General features: G+C 38.4%; 1 protein-coding gene across 6 annotated transcripts in view; it reads left to right on the forward strand.

Moving 5' to 3' along the window:
- Positions 1-22958, forward strand: part of ESR1 (estrogen receptor 1) — a 450613-nt gene that overhangs the window by 65271 nt on the left and 362384 nt on the right. The window contains exon 1 of one of the 6 annotated variants that reach the window (XM_086708147.1): positions 8120-8438. The exons of the other annotated variants lie outside the window; for them this stretch is intronic. The gene's annotated coding sequence lies outside the window, so the exon portion shown is untranslated. Of the gene's footprint in view, positions 1-8119; positions 8439-22958 lie in introns of those variants that run through there. 6 annotated transcript variants of the gene reach the window in all.

Here is a 22958-nt window from a genome sequence, read left to right on the forward strand (position 1 = left end):
GGCCAGTGTGTTTTGAAGAAATCTGTTCATGTTTCTGTTGATCTTTCCTCAATCCTCCTGGAACAAGATGTAGTGTGGGGAATCCTTGTTGCGTCAACCGCAAAGCAAAAGACCTTCCAAGGGATGAGTGGGAAGGAAGGTGGGAGGAGAGAAGCATGGCTCATAGGGTTCATGTTTATCTTGTTGGCTTGTCGGATCCTCTCATGGAGGATTTTCTGGGACAAGAACAAAGCTCATTGGTCATCCTTGCTGTGCCATGAGACTTCACCAGCTCCCTTCACTGCAGGCTTGTTTTTCTCTTCGCACATTAGTGCCTTTGCTTTGTGTTTCAGCTGAAACCCTTTCTACCCAGGAGGAGACACAAGGGAGAAAATGGAGCAAGTGTTTTTAATTTTGAGACCTCAGCCCAAACTATAGAAATCTGCTAACTGGAAATCTGAAGAAATAAATTATGAATGTTGTTCAGTAGAGGTAATAGAAAAAACGGCTTTGCTGGTTTGCATGGGAAGGCTGTCCGTGTAGCCTCTCTGACACCTGACTACCTGAGAGATTCATCCTGGAAACTTGAGGATTTGTATGATACGGAAGGGATATTTGTCAGTCTAGGGGATTCTGTGCTTCAGCTTTTGTCTGTGCTGTAGACACAGGTTTGCATTATGAGAGCCCCGGCACCCAGCTTTCTGAAGTTGAAGGAGCCTTGGAGGAAATGATGCTTCTGAACATTTAAAATTGAACAGTTTTTGTTTTCAAATGAATCCATTACCTCTCTTATGCTTCCATTTTGAAATAGTTACTGTGCTTTTGCATAATGTAGACTTCATAGTAATTTTAACAAATTTGGAAAAGAAAAGAATAAAGATGTAGAGAGAGATCACCTATATACTAACCAGTCATAGATAATTACTAATAATATTTTAGTATGTTTTCTTATAGTCATTTCCTTAATATGTATGTATGCATATCAAGTAAAATGAAAAAAATTTCTACAATATAATGTTAACAAAACTAAAAATACAACATAATTTCCATGTGCAAAATACACATATATATACAAAATACGTATTTTAAAAATTGAAATTTTGGTGTACCTTGGGTTTTCACTAATATTACATAGTATATATGTATAACATAGTATAAAATACACACCTGTGTATACACATATACACAGGTGTGTATTTTGCAAATTGAAATAATGTATCTTATAGAATTCATTTAACATAATTTAATTACTTAGGTGTTTTAATAAGCATTGTTATCCACATATCTGTTTACTTCCTTAAAAATAATTCCTAAAAGTAGAAATACAGTGTCAAGGGCAAAGTCAATTTCAAGGTTCTTGAGGGAATATTGCCAGATTTCTTCTCTTTCCTTTTTTTTCTCAATGCTTTCCTCCTCATTTCTTTCTACTTTTATTCTTTAAAAATTTTTTTTAATTTTATTTTTTATTTTTTAAAATTTACATCCAAATTAGTTAGCATCTAGTGCAACAATGATTTCAGGAGTAGATTCCTTAGTGCCCCTTACCCATTTAGCCCATCCCCCCTCCCACAACCCCTCCAGTTACCCTCAGTTTGTTCTCCATATTTATGAGTCTCTTCTGTTTTGTCCCCCTTCCTGTTTTTATATTTTTTTGGTTTCCCTTCCCTTATGTTTATCTGTTTTGTCTCTTAAAGTCCTCATACGAGTGAAGTCATATGATTTTTGTCTTTCTCTGACTGAATAATTTCACTTAGCATAATATCCTCCAGTTCCATCCACATAGTCACAAATGGCAAGATTTCAATCTTTTTGATTGCCGAGTAATACTCCATTGTATGTATATATATATATGTATATATATATATGTATGTATATATATATGTATATATATATATGTATGTGTATATATATATATATATATATATATGTATGTATATATATATATAGACCATATCTTCTTTATGCATTCATTCATCGATGGACATTGGGCTCTTTCCATACTTTGGCTATTGTCGATAGTGCTGCTATAAACATAGGGGTGCATGTGTCCCTTCGAAACAGCACACCTGCATCCCGTGGACAAATGCCTAGTAGTGCAATTTTATGGGTCGTAGGGTAGTTCTATTTTTAGTTTTTTGAGGAACCCCCATCCTGTTTTCCAGAGTGGCTGCACCAGCTTGCATTCCCACCAACAATGCAAGAGATCCTCTTTCTCCGCATACTCACCAACATCTGTTGTTGCCTGAGTTGTTAATGTTCTCCATTCTGACAGGTGTGAGGTGGTATCTCATGGTGGTTTTGATTTGTGTTTCCCTGATGATGAGTGATGTGGAGCATTTTTTCATGTGTCAGTTGGCCATCTGGATGTCTTCTTTGGAGAAGTGACTATTCATGTCTTTTGCCCATTTCTTCACTGGATTATTTGTTTTTTGAGTGTTGAGTTTGATAAGTTCTTTGTAGATTTTGGATACTAACCCTTTATCTGATATGTCATTTGCAAATATCTTCTCCCATTCTGTCGGTTGCCTTTTAGTTTTGCTGATTATTTCCTTCTCTGTGCAGAAGCTTTTTATTTTGATGAGGTTCTATTAGTTCATTTTTGCTTTTGTTTCCCTTGCCTCTGAAGATGTGTTAAGTAAGAAGTTGCTGCGGCCAAGATCAAAGAGGTTTTTGCCTGCTTTCTCCTCAAGGATTTTGATGGCTTCCTGCCTTACATTTAGGTGCTTCATCCATTTAGAGTTTCTTTTTGTGTCTGATGTAAGAAAGTGGTCCAGGTTCATTCTTCTGCATGCGACTGTCCAGTTTTCCCAGCACCACTTGCTGAAGAGGCTGTCTTTATTCCATTGGATATTCTCTCCTGCTTTGTCAAAGATTAGTTGGCAATACGTTTGTGGGTCCATTTCTGGGCTCTCTATTCTGTTCCATTGATCTGAGTGTCTGTTCTTGTGCCAGTACCATACTCTCTTGATGGTTACAGCTTTGTAGTATAGCTTGAAGTCTGGGATTGTGATGCCTCTTGTTGTTGTTGTTGTTTTCAAGATAGTTTTGGCTATTCGGGGTCTTTTCTGGTTCCATACAAATTTTAGGATTATTTGTTCTAGCTCTGTGAAGAAAGCTGGTGTTACTTTGATAGGGATTGCATTGAATATGTAGATTGCTTTGGGTAGTATTGACATTTTAACAATATTTGTTCTTCCTATCCGGGAGCATGGAATCTTTTTCCAGTTTTTGGTGTCTTCTTCAATTTCTTTCATAAGCTTTCTATAGTTTTCAGTGTATAGATTTTTCACCTGTTTGTTCGGATTTATTCCTAGGTATTTTATGTTTTTTTTGTGCAACTGTAAATGGGATCGATTCCTTGATTTCTCTTTCTGTCGCTTCATTGTTGGTGTATAGGAACGCAACCGATTTCTGTGCATCGATTGTATATTCTGCAACTTTACTGAATCCATGAATCAATTCTAGCAGTTTTTTGGTGGAATCTTTTGGGTTTTCCATATAGAGTATCATGTCCTCTGCAAAGAGTGAAAGTTTGACCTCCTCCTGGCTGATTTGGATGCCTTTTATTTCTTTGTGGTCTGATTGCTGAGGCTAAGACTTCCAATACTATGTTGAATAACAGTGGTGAGAGTGGACATCCCTGTTTTGTTCCTGACCTTAGGGGGGAAAGCTCTCAGTTTTTCCCCATTGAGGACGATATTAGCATTGGGTCATTCATATATGGCTTTTATGATCTCGAGGTATGCTCCTTCTATCCCTACTTTCTTGAGGGTTTGTATCAAGAAAGGATGCTGTATTTTGTCAAATGCTTTCTCTGCATCTATTGAGAGGATCATATGGTTCTTGTCCTTTCTTTTATTGATGTGATGAATCACGTTGTTTTGTGGATAGTGAACCAGCCCCGCATCCCAGGTGTAAATCCCACTTGGTCATAGTGAGTAATTTTTTTTAATGTATTGTTGGAGCCGGTTGGCTAATATCTGGTTGAGGATTTTTACATCCATGTTCATCAGGGAAATTGGTCTATAGTTCTCCTTTTTAGTGGGGTCTCTGTCTGGTTTTGGAATCAAGGTGATGCTGGCTTCATAGAAAGAGTTTGGAAGTTTTCCTTCCATTTCCATTTTTTGGAACAGCTTCAAGAGAATAGGTGTTAACTCTTCCTTAACTGTTTGGTAGAATTCCCCTGGAAAGCCATGTGGCCCTGGACTCTTGTTTTTTGGCAGATTTTTGATTACTAATTCGATTTCCTTCCTGGTTATGGGTCTGTTCAAATTTTCTGTTTCTTCCTGTTTCAGTTTTGGTAGTGTATATGTTTCTAGGAATTTGTCCATTTCTTCCAGATTGCCCATTTTATTGGCATACAATTGCTCATAATATTCTCTTATTATTATTTTTATTTCTGCTGTGTTGGTTGTGAAATCTCCTCTTTCAGTCTTGATTTTATTTATTTGGGTCCTTTCCTTTTTCTTTTTGATCAAACTGGCTAGTGGTTTATCAATTTTGTTAATTCTTTCAAAGAACCAGCTTCTGGTTTTCTTAATCTGTTCTACTGTTTTGTTTTGTTTTTTTGGTTTTGATAGCACCAATTTCTGCTCTAATATTTGTTATTTTCTGTCTTCTGCTGGTTTTGGGTTCTTCTCTTTCCTTTTAAAACATAACTATATTGCAAAAACCCTCTTTAAAGCTTCCAAGCAAAAATTATCTACAATTCCATCTGGAAATCACTATTTTGGGCCAGGTCACCTGTGGTCCTTGTCCATGAACTTATTCTGTTATTATTTCCATTAATATAATGGATAGAATTTTTTGTACTTTTTTTTTGTTATCGCACTATGCATAGTTTCTATTATGCTATAGCGTTTGTCTTTCTTCCTTCTCCTTCCTTCTTTTTGCCTTGCCTGTACACCTTTAGAGAAATCAATGAACACTGTTTGATGTGTGTCCTCTACCTCTTTCGCTGGGCTCACACAACCTGATACAGACACATATACCCCTATCCAGGGGAGTGGACCTTACTTATCTTAAAATGTGCTATCAGGTTATATACACAGTATATTTGTGTGTGTGTGTGTGTGTGTGTGTGTGTGTGTGTGTGTGTTTGTGTGTATTACTCTGTATCTTGGTTTTCTCACTTTGAAATACATCTTGGAGACTGAAAAAGATAGATCTATTTTCTTCTTTTCAGTAGTTGTGTGAGGTACGAATTTGCTACAATTTATTCAAGTATTCTGCTAACAGTAGGCATTCTGTTGTGAAAAAAGTTTTCAACACGTAAAAAAGTGCTGTCGCTACAAATATTTGTAGACACATATTCTTAGCTATTGGTGGTTTTATTTTTATGGTTTAATTTCCAGAAATAGAGTTGCTGGTTCAAAGGGTATGTGTATTTTTAAGTTTTAATGGGTTTTCCCATATTATTCTCTAAAAATATAGCAAGTCACATTCCCACCAGCAGCAATGTTGAAGAATATTATTTTCCTCACATCTTCACTAGGGCTTCTATTTGTTCACTTTATAATTTTTGCTAATCTGATGAGTAACTTGCACTATTAATTTAATTTTAATTTTCTTAACTTTCAATGAGATTGAGTGTCTGTTCATATTATTATTGTTCCTCTGGATTTCCTTATCTGTTAATTACCTGTAAGTATCCTTGGCCCACTTTTCCTAATATAGTTGCTTTTTCCTTATTAATTTGTAAAATCTCTTTGAATATTATAGATTATTTTTGTCACGTTAGTTGCTATATCTTTTACCGCCAACAATTTGTTCTTTGATTTTATTTTTGTAATTTTCTGCCACAAAATTAAAAAAGATAGTCTTGTGATATCACATCTATCTCTGTTCCTTTACAAAATCTGGGTCTCCTGACTTACATTAAAAGGTCTTCCCATCAATTTTCTTAAATTTTCTTCTAATTTAAATTCTAATTAGTATTTTTTTCCTCTTTTGAACATTTCAATATTTTTTTCCATCTGGAATTTGCTTTTATGCAAAGGTAGAGGGTCCTACTGTATCGCCTCCTAGATGGATAGCCAATTGTTTAAGCATTATGCATTTAATCATCTATCTTTTCTCTAGTAAGTTAAATTTCTCCATATACTACTAGTGTCTGTTTTTTAAATTCTTTTCTCTAGTCCACTGTTCTATTTTTATAGTTTCAGGCCTGGACATATTGCTTTGCTTATAATAGCTGTGGAGTATATTTTAACGTTTGTCAAGTTGATGCCTCTCCTTCTTCTTCCTAGTTTTGGTCTAGTTTACAACATCTAGACTTCCATATGAAAACTAAAGAAATTTTATTAAAAAATCAAATAAGAGGAAAGCATATTGGATTTATGATTGTAATTAACTTACATGTATGTTCTAATTTTCAGTGGTTTGACAGCTTTGTGTCTTTACAGTTGTTTAGACTTTGTGTTAGATTCTTCCATAGGGTTAATCTTCTTCTTCATATTGGTCTTGTATCTTTCTTGTTATGTTTCCGTTTAGAGTAAAAGTAATCCAGTAAGAGGAATAAAACTGGAAGAAGATATATCAAACCATTAACATTAGCTGGCCCTGGTGGTAGGATTATGAATGATTTATTTCTGTTTCTTCCACTTTCCGTATTCTCCAACTTTTCTATAGTGATCTTGTATTATTTTTATAATAGTAGGAAGTTAATAAAGTTTATTTTATTTATTGAAAATGTTTTTAATGTTTCTTTATTTTTGAGAGAGAGAGAGAGAGAGAGACAGAGTGTGAGCAGGGGAGGGGCAGAAAGAGAGAGGGAGACACAGAATTTGAAACAGGCTCCAGGCTCTGAGCTGGCAGCACAGAGTCCAACGTGGGGCTCGAACTCTGGAACGGCGAGATCATCACCTAAGATGAAGTCAAATGCTTAAACCAACTGAGCCACCCAGGTGCCCCAATAAAGTTGATTTATTTATTTATTTATTTATTTATTTATTTTTTCAACGTTTATTTCTTTTTGGGACAGAGAGAGACAGAGCATGAACCGGGGGAGGGGCAGAGAGAGAGGGAGACACAGAATCGGAAACAGGCTCCAGGCTCTGAGCCATCAGCCCAGAGCCCGACGCGGGGCTCGAACTCGGGGACCGCGAGATCGTGACCTGGCTGAAGTCGGACGCTTAACCGACTGCGCCACCCAGGCGCCCCTAAAGTTGATTTTTTAAATGAAATGGGAATAATAATGTCTTGGAAAATTATATATACAATAGTTCCTCATGGGCTTCTGTTATTTCCCTGGATCTTTGATTTTCAAGAGGAAAGATGGTAGGACATAGGGAGGAAATCTTTGTTCATATTATGTATGCAATTTAAGACAACATTTTCTTTATTATTCACCATTTTAACCTAACACTTAGCTGGTATCTAGGAGCAGTCTGGACATTTGATGAATGAACGACTGTTATAAAACATTTTAACAAAAATTTTCAATATTTTATATTTGGAAAACAAAGAAAATCTAGTGTTTTCTTAATGTGAAATAAGAAATTGGAATTGAATAAAAATATCTTGTTGGTTGGTGAGAATATATGAAAGATACACATTCTCTTCTGTGTATCAGTAATAAGAAGTTGTACTAAGGAAGCCAATTCTGCCCCAAGGGTTCTATCTGGAGGGGGAGCAGGAGATTCATCTATTTATACGAAGGATGAGAAACACTGCATGGGGAATTACAATGAAGAGTCACATCTTGTTATCTTAGTACCTAGCACAGAGAGTAGCACTGAATAAGTACTCTAGGTGGATTGGTAAACTAATTAAAAATATTTTAAAATAATTAAAAACTAATCAAAAATAATTAAAAAGTTATTTTGGGTGACCAAAGAATTGAGTATTTTTTTAGGCTTCTCATTTTTTAAGCATGCAATGGATTTCTGCATTTCTACCTGTTATTGAAATATTATACAAGTGAGAAAAATTATACGAGGACTGGGAGAAAAAAATTCACATCTGTCCTTGCCAAGGGGCTGAATGCGGAGGTGATGGAGTGGTTTTACTACCTAAATAAATGACTGCAAAACAGGTGATGGTGCCCCAAGGAAGTCCTTGGTGCTTGCTGATAATTAGTAGTGTTTGTTTAAATCATGCTGTTTTATTGGGCCTTAAAAATATCTTTCCGTTAGTTTCCACTCCAGCAAGAGAAACGAGGAGCTGAGGAGGGTGGGATGCTGCTCACCGTTTTGCTAGAAGGTTTAAACTTCCTTCCGCCTCTTTTCAGATGAGTGTCCTTTGCAGTTCTTCCTCTTTTTATCATCTTATTATTTTACTCCCCTCTTGTTCCCTTCCTCACCATCTCTGGGATTCCCAGAAACAGCCTGAATCAGGAAGAGTCAGGGAAAGAAGAAAAGAACTCATCTTGCTGGTTCTTCATCCCTCCCTCTGCGACCTCTCTTTCAGCAAGCTCTGCCTTCATCTGCAAAGCCGAGGCGTCCGTACTCCAGCAAACAGTAAGCTTAACGAGCAGGGACAGATGTCATTCCCGTAGATGACAGGTGCTCCAGCAAAGAGCAAAGGTAGAGCACGGAAAGGTGGAGGGGCTGTGCCAGTGTGGAGGGAGGATGGAGCTGGATGGCTAAGGCAAACCTCACTCAGAAGGGGGGCAGTTGAGCAGAGACATGAATGAGGTGAAGTGAGACACTGGACACTCGGGGAAGGAATTTCCTGGCAGAGGGAAGGGTCAGTGCTCTATGCCTTGGGGTAGAAGCATTCCTCCCAGGAGGCAGTGTGCTTGGAGCCCGGCAAGGGAGAGGGTGGAGGGGTCAGGGAAGAGCCAGGGTCAGTGCACTGCCTTTTCACTGGGGAGTCCAAAACGGAATGCTTTGAGTAAGTTTACGTGGAAATGTTCTCAAATTTGTTTTCACACTGTTTATAAAGCTCACTTTCAGGTGAAAACTTGATTGGCAAGCAGACTGCTATGTGGCTAACCTTCCCTCAGAGTTCTAGCTAAATTTTGTTTTGTAAATTTTTCTTCCTTTCTTAATTCACCAGTAGGGAAAAGAATTAGAAGGGAGCCCCAGAAAAAATAAAGCAGACTCGTCCCAGAACTACTGAGATAGAAATATACTGGAGTTGGAGACGGCAGCATACTGGAGTGATCTGTGAAATTCTAGAATGTGGAAAGCTGATGGGTGACTGGTAACCAACTAAGCAGACCAGTTCAGGTGAAACCGAGGCCCGTGGGGTAGGGAGAGCCATTGAAAAGCAATTCCATGAAGCTATGGAACTCCAGAGAGGCTTGGCATTTAGAGGCAATGGTTGCCTCCCAAGGCTAAGGTTGGGATGCAACTGAAAATAGAAGAATTGGTTGAAAGTCTTTTCTTTTAAAGTTTATTTACTTTGAGAGAGAGATGGAGTGAGAGAGAGAGAGCAAGCAAGCAGGCTTGCAAGCAGGGGAGGGGTAGTGAGAGAGGGAGAGAGAGAATCCCAAGCAGGCCCTGCCCTGTCAGCACGGAGCCTGATGTGGGGCTCAAACTCATGAACCGTGAGATCATGACAGCTGAAACCAAGAGTTGGGTGTGCGACCGACTGAGCCACCGAGCTGCTTCTGAAAGTCTTTAAAAGGATCAACCAGAGCCACAGATACCTCCTGATTTCAGAATCCTCTATAGTTCAGTGGAAAGTGGTAAATGTCTTCTTGAAAGTAGAGAGATTGAGTAAAGGCTGTCACGCTGAATTGGAGGCCCCCCAGCACCTACCACCTCAATACTTGCTCAATACAGCAAGGCTTGTATCATCCAGGCAGGAGTTGGAGTGGTCTCTGAGAAAAAGAACTAACCAGTCCAAGAGAGAGGACCCTCAGAAACTGGCAGTTAATGGTCTCTCAATGAGATGACTAGGTTCCCACCTGATTACTCTAGAGGTTCACACACAGAAATGTTCTTGGAGAACCAAGGATCACCAGATAATACTGGCAACAAAAGATAGACACCCACACCCACACCCACACCCACACCCACACACTTAAGTTCTGTTTGAGAAACTATATAGGATGAAGAACATCTTGTATCTTCCTTGAGCTACTATTTGCCAAAAGGAATGATTGCAAGTGTTTGCGGCTAAGCTCACTCCACCCTTCAGACAGATGTTTGTGAGGCAGAAAAAATCTGCTTGGTGTTAGCAGCAACAGTGTTTGTCCTGGGTCCATCCTGGTCCCTGTCCCTGCTTTTTCTCATTTCCAGATTTAAATCCAGACTTATTACAGATTATAACACCTAGAACAAATGTATGAATCTGTTTTCATAATTCATCTTCTAGGAATATCAAGTAACCTAGGAAATATTCTTTTGTTTAGTCATTTTAAGAGCTAAGTTCTTGGATCGTAAGTATTTTATCCTATAGTGTCAGCAAAATGAGATTAGGGAACTCATTTGCTGTGATTCTATGCATTTTGCCTCATATTTCATATTCAGTGTGAAGGATTTAGAAAGATAAGACCTTTCATTTCATGTGTGATTCAATGGAGGGCTTTTCTGCCATAGATTTATTATAATTCTCCCACCTCTGGCCTCAGATCAAGGAATTGCAGACTCTTCTCCATGACAACTCATTAAATCCATGTTTTTCTCCCCTTAGGGCAATTGGTCCATTCTAAGTAGTTTTGTTGATTGGGGCTTTAACTTTTGTGTTTGCTGAACAGCCATTCATGTGTTTTGAGGTCATGTGGGGGTGGTATGTTTAATTGTGTCCCTCTAGTATTGTAAAACTCCATGAACACAGAATCGATTTAATAGAGTCTTGAGTTTTTGTTTGCTTTTCCAGGAAATTTTACAGCTATGTTCTTTGATTTGGGGCTATAGAGTTTCTGGGTAAAGTCTCCAATTCTTAGTTTTCTGGGTAAATTCTTAGGAATTGGTAAGGCTCCCAAGATGATTGTTTGTCATACTGTTCAAATTAATAGAGAAAAAGCCATATAAATCTTAGGTTTCTAAGATATTGGGCTATTGCATCTACTTGTGTTGGAAGCAATGTGTTGTCTAGCTCTTATCCACTAATTGTAGCCACATATTGCATATAAAACAAATCTCAGTTGTACATGTGTATTGAGTATTTCCTATGTGGAAGGCATTATGCAAAAGTGAAGCAAAGAAATATAAGGTCTGAGTATTTTTTTTTCTTGGAGTTAGCATTCTAGTTGGGGATATGAGTTGTGAAAAGTTGAATAACAAATATTTACATAGCAGATGCTATAAGAATTTTTAAACATTATTAAGACTAATTATATGTCAAAAATTATAGAACTCAGGGCAAGTGAAAGGAAGTTAAATTGAGTTGCAAAAGGAAGAACTTATTAAAAAGTGGAATTGTGTTTGAGGAGTGGATTTGGGCAGAAAGAGAAGAAAAAGAGTAAAAATGAAGAGGTGGAAAATCACAGGGCCTATCTGATTGAGAGAAGGAAATTGGATGTATGGGGGAGGGACACCATCAATTCAAAACCTCTGGACCAGTCAGGGTACTTGGGATGTAATGAGCTCAAGCCAACTTTGACTCACTTAGGCAGAAAAAGAATTTATAATATTGGGTCTTCTAATCCATGAACATGATATATCCCTCCATTTATTTAAGCCTCACTTAATTTCTCTTTATTTTTTTACAAGTTGGATAATTTCCTGGGTAGAAGACTTACAAATCTTTTATTCCAATTGTTCCTAGAGAGTTGATACCTTTGTTATTGTCAAAGATATTTTAAAAAATATTTTAATTTCTGTTGATGCTACATAGAAATACAATAGATTTTTGCATATTGTCCTTTTGTCCAGCAAATTTGCTAATTTAGCTTATTAATTATAATAATTTTGTCCATAGATTCTTCTGAATTTTCCAACTGTTCAATCATAGCATGTATGACTAGTGATGTTTTACTTTCTTTTTACTGACATTATAACTTTAGTCTTTTTTTCTTGCCTTATTGCACAGACTATGACCTTTAAAAATAATGTGAATAGAAGGTGATGGTGGGCATTCTTTTTTCATTTCTGATCTCAGAGGGACAGCTTTTAACATTTTATCATTAAGAATGATGTTTATCTACAGGTGTTTGTAGATACTTAAAAAAAATTAGGTTAAAGTAGGGTTACAGTTAATTTTAAGGTCATTAGTTAATATAAAATTTAATTAACTAATTTATTGTTATAATATTAATATGTTATTAATTAAAATGCATTTTATCAAATGTTTTTTCTGTATCTATTGAGTGATCATATGAATATTGTCCTGTACTCTGTTAATATGAGGAATATGATGAATTACATTAGTTGATTTTTAAATGAATTTTTCCTTTCTGAACTACATCCAACTTGACTGTGAAATATTTTCTTTTCTGAAAGTTGACAAATCAAACTCAGAAAAAAATAGGACTTAGGACAGGGGAAGACAGAGTCCCTTGATTAGCAGTCTTCAGTGGAAGAAGGATTTCCCTCAAGGTCAAATCAGGAGGCAGCATAGCTTTGTGACTAAAAGCATAAGTTCTGGACTCGGATTGCTGGTTCGAAATGCCAGTTTCACATCTTACTTGGTTTGTGATCTTAGTTCTAAGGGCTCTTCTCTGTAAATCAGGATGATGTTCTGTTTCCCTCATAGGTTTGTACTGAGGACTAAATGGCACAACACATTAAAATGTATAGGTCATTCCAGACAATAGTGAGTGATTTAATTCCAGCTACTATTATTGTTTATTATGATTAGAAAAAAATCTCATCTGACAGTCTATAAATAGAAAGTTCAACTGAATACTGAGAAATCTTTAAATTTATTTACCAGAAAAATTTTCATCAGCAGAAAACACTGAGTAGTTGTTTGATGTGTTGACTTGATCCAAAGCCCTGAATAATTTTCAAAACTAATTTATAATATCTGGACTTTTCGATGACTTCCAACCTTTAAATTTTTACAACAGCTTTATTGAGGTATCATTGACACACAACAAGCCGTGCATATTGAAATTGTACAATTTGGTAAGTTTTGACATATATATTTATACTTAAAAAAGCATCTCTGTAATCAAGATAAAAAACTTATCCCTCATCCCAGAAGCACCTCCCTTACTCCCCTACCGGCCCCCAAGAAATGGCTGCTGGTGCTCTGGGGCAGTGTGATCCTGCCTTGAAAACCCCATAGAGAAAGACAGAAAAAGTGCTTCCCCACTCTGGATTTCTGGCTTTTTATGGACATAGATGTAGTTTGAGACGTATACACCCAGTACTAAAATACAGGACTTTTCCAGAAAGGTGATGCTAAAAAGGCATGTAGACGTAAGCGTGTATTTGTTTGATTTCCAGTGAGTAAGGCGAGGCTAGGTCTTCCGGGATAGACAATCACTTTTATATTCCACGACCACTGGACCATTCTTTCACTGTCCATTTGCTGCCGCTTGGATAACCATGGAAGATATGGGCCTATGTGTCCCTGGCATTGGGGCAGAACTAGGCAAGATACGCAGGGGAATGAATAAGGCTTGGACTTATCTTTAAGAAACTTAGAGTTTAGTGGGAATAAAGTGGAAAGACTAGTAGTGTCAAGGAAAGTAAGAATATTTGATCTGCCATGTGCTAGATGCCATGCTGATACGGTTTGCCCACATTGTTTTATTTAAACTTCTCCCCAGGTCTATGGGATAGGTTCTATTACCTATTTATAGATGGGGAAACCGAGGATCAGAGAGGTTAAGTAACTTGTCCAAGGTTCAGAGTCATCGGTGTCAAGGTTGAAAGTGTCAAAGGGGAATTAAGAGAGTTTGGGGTCATTCCTTCTGTGACTCAGCATCACACGCATCTTGTAGCTATCCTTGCTCTGAATTATACCTTAGACCCGGTAGCTAATTCCTTCTTGGTGTCTGCTGTAAGGCTCCGCCTCGTTCCTAGGTCCAGTTTTTATACACACCAATCTGAGAATTTCTGAGGCTCCTGTCTTGCCCTTCTTCTTTTTCCTAAGGCCAGAGCCAGGCATCTGGGTCCCTAGTGCACTCACTGGGGTTTCCCTTCCTGCGGCCTTTAAAACCCTGATGTGTCCATCTTCTGGCTCTACCCTGCATCCTGCGTACTTCCCCCTGCCTCATCTCAAACTCTGTGTACCCATGATTCTTGATGGGAACTCCCAACCTGGCCTTGTTGCCTGGGTCTGGCCCATTCCTAGGTCCTGCTGTCTCTAACCTTCTTCTTTTGGTCTGGGCCAGCCTTCCATTTTCTACCACTGACCTATCTTTAAGTGCTGCTCCTTCTCAGAGGGGCTCAGGTTTTGCTTGTTCAAGTCCCATGGCCAACAGACACCTGGGTCTCACCTGTCTCATTTGACTTTGCCACTACTTTCTTTTTGGAAGTTCTTTCCTTTTTTTTTTTTTTTTTTTGATCTAGCTTTGGCCTCGCTGCATGAGTCATTAACAAACAAATATGTGTCTTCTTCACTATTAATCACTTCCAGTTTGGAGTTCTCTCAGGTCCAATAGGTTCGAGGAAGCAATATTTCATATTGAATGACTTGACATCACCAAGGAACTAGGTTACCTGTGTTTCACGGACATGTGATGATGTGATGGTCAAAAGCATAAAGCATAGCACTGCAGGCATCCCTACAAGTGTTCCCTGGTGAGATGCTCATCCTGATTTGTCCTTTTATCTCCGAGACCATGCTCACACAATTTTTAATAGGTCATTAAATTAAATAGATTCAATTTTCTCTGTCTAGCCAAACTGCAGTGAGAAGAATCTTTGTATAAAAAGAATCATAAAAGACATTTTACTTGCCTCTTTTCTCCAGAAAGTCACCTGCTGAGTCACCCAAGGGTGAGGGGTACACTTGTTCCTTGTGCCTTTTTCCTCTGCTCGTAAGCAATTGGTTAGCAGCCAGAAACGTGGGTGCATATGTGGTTTTTGAAAAAAGGTTTTACAATTTAAGTCCTTAGAAGGATTGGGCTTGGCTGGCCAGGCACCTAGAGCAGTGTGGACAATGGAAGAGCTGCTTGTAGGGTCCACGGGGAGGCCTAGCACAGGGAAGCCACATGGGAAGAGGTTTGAGACATCACTGGTCTCTGTGACTTCTTGCCAATGCTTGCTCCCCACATAAGTTTTTTTTTTTTAATTTTTAATTTTGAGAGAGTTTGTGTGAGCAGGAGAGGGGCAGAGAGAGAGGGAGAGAGACAATCCCAAGCAGGCTCCGCACAGTTAGCATGGAGTCTGACGTGGGGCTCCAACCCATGAACAATGAGATCATGACCTGAGCTGAAATCAAGAGGTGGACACGCAACTGACTGAGCCACCCAGGAGCTTCCCCCAACCCGCCCCGCATGAGTTTTTGTACAAGACTTCTATAAAATTCTCTAAGAGTTTACACCAATCCCATGGCTCGGCCATGGCTTGCCTGTAATGGAATACTGATTAAATTTCATCCTGACCTCATGGAATAATAGCCAGGGAATCACAGTGAGATTAAGTTGCAGGGCCTTTGAATTCTACTAACCTTCATAATCCTCCTCCTTCCCTCATTAGGGAGACAAAAGAAGGTGTCTACATCGCCACTTTCATTATGCAGTTGCAAGAACCACACAGAGGTTAAATCTCTGGTTATGTCTTGATAGACTGCAGCAGGTACCTACATTAGTAGGAAATTCTGTTTCCCACTGATCGGAAAAAGAAATTGCATGTCATAATTAAATGGGCCCACTGTGAATGGAAGGTATGAAACAAACCGGGTATGTGGAATTATAAGGAGGGACAGAAGATGCCCAGAACTGCCCTCTCCACCTTATATATTACATCCCCGTTATTCACTGCTGCAGTTTACTCTGAAAGTCTGTTCACAGTTTTCTTTTTTTTAAGAAAGATAAAATCTGAAAATGTAAGTTTCTTCAAGGTATAATAAGTAACTTTTTAAATAAGATTTTATAAAGCTATGCTTCTTTTCTTCCAGGCTTACATTTTTATTTCAATTATTAAATTGCTTCCATAAATAGCCAGCTCAAGTTCATAGGGTAGTAGCCTTATCAGGGCAGTTAATTTATATTGTAAAAAAAGTATGAGTCATTAAATTAAAAAAGTAATTGGTATGTTGTTATCACAGATTGTGTATGATTTTTTTCTGTTGGAATAGGATCAAGATTTCATAGTCTTGACAATATAATTCCAAAGCACTAAGAACTTGCTTGTATTTGCTAATTGAAGTCATTCTGGTTATGAGTAAGAAACCATGGTTATTTCTTCGATAAAAATTAAAAATAATTTTTACTTTCAGGATTTTCATATAGGGTTTCCTTGATTTTGTCTGTGTATATGTGATTATATGGGATGTATATAACAAGTAACATTCAGGTGTGGAGCACTTGCCATAGCCTGTGCACTGTTCTAGGTACTTTACATGTACTGATTCCTTCAGTCTTCGTAACAACCCAATGAGATAAGTTCTCTTACATCCCCGTTTTATAGTTGAGGAAACTGAGGCATTAAGGGGCTAAGTGACTTGTTCCAAATAACATGGTTTTCAAGGAGTGGAGCCAAGATTTGGACCAGGCAGTCCAACTGAAGAACCCATGTCATTGGCCATCACATTATCCTGCGCCTTGAACCCAAATCAAATGTATGGCACCATCACATAGTATAAATACTCAGTGCATGTCTGTCTCTTCTGCTTAATTTTATGTTACCTGTGATGAGAAATATATGCCGTTTCCAGCACCTGGGACTACACATAGCAGGTGCCCTATAACTGTTAATTATTGTCATCATCACTGTCATCGTCATCATCATCATCTCCCACATCTTAGGCACATTCATGTGTCAGGCACACTTCACATAGTTAGATTTAATTCTAATAATTGTTTAATGAGGCTCACATTATCCCCATTTTATAGTTCAAAGACCTTGCATTTAGGAAGTGGTAGAATGGGAATTTGAGACCCTCTTCACTGGGTTCTGAATCTTTTCCCTTAACCACTGTCCATTACATGCTAAATTAATGAAGACAAAAGGAACTGAGTAGGTGAAAAAAAACCCAAAACAATGACATGATAAGTTTTGCTCTCCCATGTGTTAGGATTTCTCTCTTCTTCATATTATATTCTAGAATGCTCAGGTCATGTGTAGCTGTCTCCACCAAGTGATGGCATGTCCATCCTGGTTTTCTTGGAGTCACAAGGATACCTCTGTCCTCTGCTGGATGCCTCCCCCTTACATAATTATTTTCTTCTACACATTCTGTTTATTATATATTCATTTGGGATAATTGGGTTATCCCTCCCATTTTAAAACAGAGACCGTTTACTTAATTTCCAACTTAGCATGAAGCTTTTGAATCAGATTGTTTTGCTCGTAGCACACCAGCTCCTATCAGTGCAGGAATGGGAATTTTAAATGGCTGTAGAACTGAGAAGTTATTTTGGAGCATAGGGATACTTTAGGAAAGACAAACTTGTGTTGAAATAATGAAGCATTTCCCTGGCCTTCCTTGGACAGCCAGCTGGCCACGTAAGAAGCCTGACTGCTTGCACGGGGTTGTGAGGGGTTATTATGTATAAGGGAGATGCAGAAAAAGAAGTAGACATAATCCAGTGTTAATTCCATCTTCATGATTTGCCAAGACCAGAGTGGCAGCTGAGATTCCAAGGGTCACCGTAGGGCATTTCCCCTTGGGCTGCCTTTGGAGACGGTCCCAATGCCTTCAAATGCCAAGTTGTGACCACCTCAGCTGCTATAACAAAGTTAATTTAGGAAAACTTCAAAGGAACTGCAGCTTGCTGCTTCCTGGCACCTGACCCAGTTCATCACTCCTGATCCCCTGGGGTGGGGGCCTTACAACCTGGGCCAGAAGGTTCAAGAATTGTTGTTGCACTTTTGGGCAGCTTGCTGCTTTCTATACAGAGGCAAAGCCAAGCTCCAAAAGAAACAAAGAAAGTGTAAACCGAAATGAATTCCGGGTTCTAATGGGCCATTGGACCATTTAAACCTTGACTAAAATAAAACATTTAAAAAGCAGGCTGTGAGCAAATTATATACTTTGGCCATTCCTTCACCAGACAAAAGCCTTGTCTTTCATGATTGTGTTATTTGGGGGATAGATGATAGCTAATAAAACATCTGCAGGTTTTTTCATAGTCCTGAACTGGGTTTCTTAGCATAATGTATTGTCGTGATCCTCATGGGCTGTGATTCTTTTTGCCAAGCCTACTTCATCAGTCCCCTGTTGTCCTGCAGATTTTTGAGACATTGGAATCCTAGCAACAGATTTCTCATTTAAGTATGATTGTCCTGATCACGGTCTCCCACAGGTTGGTAAAAGTTTTTTGTTGTTTCTTTTCTCTTATAGAACATCCCTAGAGCATTTTCTTTTTTGTTTTTGTTTTTTGAGCCTGCTCTCCCACCAGTTAAGTAGAAAAACATACCTTGCTTGTGAATCTGTGATTGGGTGTCCAAATGAGAAGGTTCTCAAAGCCTCATCTCAGCTTGTTTGTTTGATTTTGTTTAAGGGCGTGAATAACATAAAGGCTCTTTAAACCTCTTTAATTTGAAAGGCCAAATTAATAGCAGTCATTCCACTGCAAGATTCCTCTATTAAATATATGTTTTCATTCATTGTTCTCTAAAACTTACACATTTTTTTTATTCTTAGCAACATGATATAAAGTAAAAGTTGAAATTATCCTAGATCATAAACTTGAGTTTTTGAAAGATTTCCCACCTAATTCTAAAAGAAACAGCAACACTAGTAGATGCTATATTCTAGGTACTCTCCTAAGTGGTATGCTTCTATTAACCCCTTGAACTCACAGGAGCCCTTTGAGGTAGTAAGTATTATTACCCCATTTCATAGATGGGAAAGTGAAGCATAGTAATGGAGGCACAGAAGGGTTGTGTAACTTGCACAAAGTAGCAAGTAGCAGCATAGGCTTTTGAATCCCAGCAGCCTGACTTCTAAGCCCATCCTCCTAACAATTGTACTGCATTTAATGCAGAGAAGTGCAAGAACATGGGGAAAGCAAGAGAAAAAGTTCCCATCTCCCCACCATTCAACAATACCTGTTAAAGGAAACAATTAAAACTTAGCTACGTATACCTGTATGAAATCATCCCATTGTACACTTTCAACTTACACAATGTTAGATGCCAATTACATCTCAGTAGAGCTGGGGAAGAGAACTTAGTTACCTGCATTTTCTGAAGTTCCGTGTGCATATAAACTTTTACAAAATAAAATGATAGTTCATTTGCACATATTATTTTGGAGTTTTGTACTTTGTCTTGTCCCCATTATTCTTCTCCACCATAATTTTTTGGCTGCATAAAGCTCTACTGTATGTAGAAGTACATGATTTACAAAATTAAATTTCTTATTAAAAGGCATTTGTGTTGTTTCTAAATCTGTAATAAATGTCATGCCACCTTAGTTTTAGACATGTGTTTGGTTATTTCCTAAAGACAAATTCCTAGGATCTGAATGATTGAGGCCAAGGCAGAGGATATGCACATTAAAAAAAATTTTTTTTAATGTTTATTCATTTTTTGAGAGAGAGAGAGAGAGAGAGCACGAGTGGGGAAGGGGCAGAGAGAGAGGGAGGGGCAGAGAGAGAGGGAGACACAGAATCTGAGGCAGGCTTCAGGCTCTGAGCTGTCAGCACAGAGCCTGATGCAGGACTCGAACCCACAAACAGCAAGATCATGACCTGAGCCAAAGCCAGATGCCATCCAGGTGCCCCAAGGGTGTACACACTTTAAGTCCTTCATTTATCTTGCCAGTTGTCCTCCAGAAGGATTGTCTCAAGTTACATGAGTGCCAGCAGTGGACAAGAGTGCCTATTTGCCTGGATACTGGATGCCTCTGGGTTATTATTCTTCCTACTATTTTTATTAAAAAGACAGAATAAAAGAAAAAAATTCTCAGTTCAATGTGCATCTTTTTGATTTGCAAGAGGTACGAAAATTAACAAAAATTTATTTATTTATTTATGCCTTGAATAAGTAGACATGGTTCAAAATGTTAAAGAAACAAAATATTATACAGTGAAAATTATATGTACCTCCAATACCTGCTTCCCAGACATCCATCAGTAACTCTTAGAAGGCAACCACTGGATGTTACCATTTTTTCTAGTGGTCTTCCTAAAATAATTATTCATATACATGCAAGGATGCAGGTGAACAAACACGTGTGTGTCTACGCGTGTGCATGCATGTGTGCACACACGTGTGCTTATTTTTCTTTCACAAACAGAAGCATGCTGTACATCTTGTTTGGCTCCTTGCTTTTTTCACTTCTCGACATATCTCGTATTATTACGTATCAGTAAAGAAAGAACTATCTTATTTTAATATCGGCATACTATTTTTTAAAAAAATGTTTATTTATTTATTTTGAGAGAGAGAGCGAGAGCATGCATGAGTGGGGGAAGGGCTGAGAAAAAGGGAGAGAGAAAATCCTAACCAGTTTCCATGCTCAGAGCGGAGCCCAATGTGGGGCTCTATTCCACGACCGTGAGATCATGACCTGAGCCTAAATCAAGAGTTGGACGCTTAGCCGACTGAGCCACCCAGGTGCCCCAATATCTGCATACCATTGCGTTAGAAGGAAATGGTTGCAAATATGAACATTTATTTATTGGCTATGGGCGTTCTTCTTTTGTGATTTCCCGTCAGTGTTTTTTGAGTCTTTTTAAAAATTGTGGATTTAATTTTTTTTGTTATCATTGGTGATTTGTAAAACTGTTGTGCAGTGAGGTTACCAGGCCGTTTGTGTTAAATGAATGCAAATTTTATTTTGTATTTCATTGCTGGCTTTTTAATCTTGTTTGCGGTAGTAGTTTTTGTTTGGTTTGTTTTGGTGTGGATATGGAGAAGATTTTTTATGTAACGAAAACTGTCAATCTTTTTGGTTTGGTTTGTGAATGATTTTCCTGGATGATCAAAGGTTACCACTGTCTCTGTTTACTTGAATTCTTTTGACATAGAATCATGGGATTTGGACTAGAAAGATCTTAGAGTTAATGGACGAAAACTTTCCAGTCAGGGAAAAATCCCATGTAACAAATGCTGATAGATACAGGTCTTCCTTTGCTTGAATGAATCTGTGACCAGGAGCTTACTAACTTAAAACCCATTCTGTTGGCCAGGTCTGGTTTTCCGAAAGCCTTTTACTGAATAAACCTTAACCCAACTCCTTGACTCTTCTGTCTAGCTTTGGCTTCCTAATAAACACAAAACAGATTTGTTTTCTCTTCTATGGACAGTCATTCAATTTTTAAAAATATTTTTTTTCCTTTTTTATTCCTCCTTGACCTCCAGCAATTCATAGTTTAGATGTATTCCTTACAATCTCTAAGACAATGTTACAAAACAAAACAAAACAAAACAAAACAAAACAAAACAAAACAAAACAAAAAACAACCCCAAACAGTATGGAAGCTTTACCTTCCGGTGATGTGTGTGCGTGCCTTTGCTGTCTTAGCCATTTTGAAGCATACGGTTCACTATTTTTAAGTACATGCACGTTGTTGTGCAACACATCCCTGGAACTTTTCATCTCACAAAACTGAAACTCATGGAACAGCTTACCATTTCCCCTCTCCATTCAGTGCCTGGCAAGCAGCATTCTACTTTCTTTTTTATGGATTTGACTACTTTGGATATGTTGTATAAGTGGAATCATATGGGAGCTGTCATTTTGTGATTAGCTTATTTCATTTGGCATCATGCCTTTCGGGGGTGGCACGTGACAGGATTTCCTTCATGTTAAGGCCACGTAATATTCCATTATGTGTATATGTCACACCAGTTTATCCAGTCACCTGTTGATGGATATTTGGGTGGCTTCCACCTCTTGGCTAGGGTGAATAATGCTGTTATGCATATGGTGGTGCAAATACCTCTTTGAGGCATTGCTTTAAAGTCCTTTGGATACACACACAGAAATGGAATTACTGGTTCCCATGGTAATTTTATTTTTAAGTTTTGGAGGAATCTCCGGACTGTCTTCCATAGTGGTTGTACCACCATCTTACAATCCCACCGACAGTCACTTAGAATTTTGATTTCTTCACCAACTGGACAACACTTGATATTTTCTGTTTTTCTAATTAAAAAACATTTTTTAGAATGTTTATTTATTTTTGGGACAGAGAGAGACAGAGCATGAGTGGAGGTGGGGTAGAGAGAGAGGGAAACAGAATCTTAAGCAGGCTCCAGGCTCTGAGCTGTCAGCACAGAGCCCGACGTGGGGCTCGAACTCACGAGCTGTGAGATCATAATCTGAGCCGAAGTCAGATACCCAACCAACTGAGCCACCCAGGTGCCCCTAATTTTTAATTTTTTAATGTTTATTTATTTTTGAGAGAGAGAGAACGAGCGAGCGAGCAGGGGAGGGGCAGGGAGATAGGGAGACACAGAATCTGAAACAGGCTCCAGGCTCTGAGCTGTCAGCATAGGGGGCTCGAACCTGTGAACCACAAGATCATGACCTGAGCCAAAGGCAGACGCTTAGCCGACTGAGCCACCCAGGCGCTACAGTATTGTCTGGGTTTTTGATAGAAGCCATCATAATGGATGTGAGAATCAACAGTTTTGAATATAACATTTCTCAAATGGTTTCTAAGTGACATCCTTCCAGTTTCACATATTCCAGAAAAGCAATATCATAAGTTACAATGAGTCCATGAGAACTTATAGTTGGAAGGCTTTTGTCTCTTATGGATTAGTTTGATTTTATGTATGCCTCATTTATAAAATTATTTCTAATGAGCATAAAACTGAAATTCCATGTCTGTGGTCATAGTGGGCTTGAGTCTGAATTGAAGTTGGTTAAGATGAAACGACTGATTAGCTTTATATTGACTTGGGAGTTGGTGGTGGTGATGTGTCCACTAAAGGAGGTACTGGGACAATGTTGAGACCTTGTTTACCTCCATTCCTGCTTCTGTTCGCTTGGAATATTGGGCCTGCTTTCAGGGCTCAGCAGGTGTTGCCTAGTGACTGAAGGCAGCAGGATGCTTGCTGCCATGT

Source organism: Puma concolor, chromosome B2 (assembly GCF_028749965.1).
Source record: "Puma concolor isolate L17-30 chromosome B2, mPumCon1.1.hap2, whole genome shotgun sequence".
NCBI classification, from domain to species: Eukaryota; Metazoa; Chordata; class Mammalia; order Carnivora; family Felidae; genus Puma; species Puma concolor.